The sequence below is a fragment of the Nicotiana attenuata genome, chromosome 2, assembly GCF_001879085.1.
Source record: "Nicotiana attenuata strain UT chromosome 2, NIATTr2, whole genome shotgun sequence".
Taxonomy (NCBI): domain Eukaryota; kingdom Viridiplantae; phylum Streptophyta; class Magnoliopsida; order Solanales; family Solanaceae; genus Nicotiana; species Nicotiana attenuata.
This window is the reverse complement of record NC_031990.1, coordinates 80,760,660-80,763,497: the sequence shown is the minus strand read 5'-3', so window position 1 is coordinate 80,763,497 and position 2,838 is coordinate 80,760,660.

The window sequence follows — 2,838 nt, the reverse complement described above, 5'->3', positions numbered from 1 at the left end:
AGACTGTAAGGTAATGATAATGCCCCGAAAGAACTGGGATCACCCAATAGCTGGACGAGAATCCTAGCGCTCTGAATCTTCAACCTGTAAATCATTACCTGCATCGTGAGATGCAGGCCCCGGGCAAAAGGGACATCAGTACCTTTGAATTGTACTGGTATGTAAAGCAACTGAAAGAAAGAATTATAAAGGTTGAAGCTGAAACTAAGTTGATAACTAAAATGATAACTATTGAAACTGAAACTGAAGTGATAACTGATAACTGAACTGATAACTGATAACTGAACTGATAACTGGTAACTGAAATGATAAAGGAAGTAAGGATATGAATACTCCCTCTTCTAAATGATAAACAACCTGTTTATCTGAATAAGCTACGGCCTCGGGCCCAATATATATATGTGCACAAGCTACGGCCTCAGGCCCAAGTATACGTATACATAACTACGGCCTCAGGCCCAAAAATGCATAAAGCATAAACTACGGCGTCAGGCCCAAGTATGCATAAAGCATATAAACTACGGCCTCAGGCCCAAATACAAGTGTTCAACATTCAGGAATTTAAAAATCAGAAACTGAGAATCATACTGCAATACATGATAGTGAAATACTGAATTACATTGAGTTAAATGATACTGTAATAGTGGATCATACTGGGATTACATAATACTAGAATACTGAATGGGACTAGACTGAGACATGTGTTCTTGAACTGATTATGAATACTGAAATTTCAACTGTATATGGCATACTGAGTAATCTATACTAAGACTCGGGGGCATCAAACCCAAGTCTATATTGAATACGCACTGAGCTCACAATGTTTAGAATGAAAGTCATGAGCGAGTTATGAAGATAGAGAATAGAAGCTCTACAATTATTCAATGAACTAGGCTTAACTATATTTCTGAGGCAATTAGTAACATCATAAAAGAAACGTAGTGTAGGGAGAATCATTAACATTCCCAAACATAGAGAGTTAGCCTCACATACTTCAATTTCGCCCCTTAGTGCTACTACAATGATCCACAATACTAAGAACCTTCAATCTACAATAGCAATATCCAATGGAACCAATATTAGTAACAAATTCCATAACTTAAGCCATTTAGGCATATTATCAAACACATTGTAGGCATAAATCTCTACATCTCATCACCATATAATTAGTTCATCCAACTATCACCATTCATCAACAATTTATTCCACCATCATGACTAACCAATTTATAACTTCCAACATCACATGTATAACAATCCATCTACACCCAACCAATAAAATTCCATCAAATAATCACCTTCCAATCTCTACAATAATTATGTATTTATATTGGGAACTTATGGCTTCTAATCACCACACCAAGAGTCCCAATACTTAATTCACACTCATATACCCATAATAAATTCATACATGTAAGTCTAAGGGTGTAGGATTATCTTCTGGAAGAAATCTTGCAAAACCCTCCTTTGAGTTCTTGAAGGAATTTCTTGAAGATCTATGTGTTTTATGAGTAGATTTCATCAATACTAGTGTAAGAATGATGGAATTTCATACCAAGTTAATGGAGATTGCTTACCTTGAAGATGGTAGGAGTTGGTGCTCTTGAGAGGGTGAAGGAAGACCCCAAAGTTCGGCCAAGACAAATGGGTAAAAATGAACCCCGAATTGAGTATATAGTGTTTCGGGCGCCACAGGTGGAGCTGGGCGCTGCCTGTGGCGCTGATTCCATTATGTCAAAATTTCCCGACGCCACGGCTAGCACCCGTCGCTACCCAGGACGCTGGCGACGGAAGGGACACGAAAACGGTCATAACTTTGTGTATACACCTCCAAATGACAAACGGTTTGATGCGTTGGAAACTAGACTCAATGAGATTTAATTTGATAGGTTTTAAATCACACAACTCCTTATATACATGTAGATATGCTCGTCCTAAGTGAAGTCTTGTGCGTACTCATTTGGAATTTTTAGTCTATCATGTAATTTCCAACTTGGCTTAGACTTAGGCCTCTCCTTGGACCCCAAATCACTTATGATTTGTCTCGTACACTTATTATAATAACCAATTGATAACCATCACATGAATACTCATTTAATGCATCCACAACTGACTCAAATTTACTGGGTGTTACATTATCTCCCCCTTGGGATCATTCGTCCTTGAATGATTGTCCTGACTGCAACTTCTGCTAACTCCGGACCTTAAACGGGTATGGTGGAAACATAACTTTCATTAACACTGGTATACTAAACTAAATGAATACATGATTACTGAACTGTTGCGATACTGAACTGAATGACTACTGCATTGACTGAATATTGGCCTGCCATGGATACGTGAATACTGAACTAACATGGATATATGAATATTAAACTGGCAGGAATATTTGAGTAGTCTGAGTACTAAGATGGCATGAATGTCTAAGTATTGGACTAACATGAGTAGCTGAGTATTGAGCTGACATGAGTATCTGAGTACCGAACTGACATGAGTATCTGAGTACTGAACTGACATGAGTATCTGAGTACTGAACTGACATGAGTATCTGAGTACTGAACTGACTTGAGTATCTGAAAACTGGAAACCTGAATGTTATAACATGACACGTGAAATACTGGATGTACCACCACTAATTATGGTGGCAACTCTAACTCACAAGCTAATTGACCGATCCTTTGCAAGAATATAAATGGCGCAATATAGTAGGGACTATGCTTCCCCTTCTTCCCAAATCTCATAACGCTTTTCATACGTGAAACTTTCAGAAACACCCAATCATCAACTTGAAACTCTAGGTTTCTATGCCGCACGCTCGAATAGGACTCTTGGCGGCTCT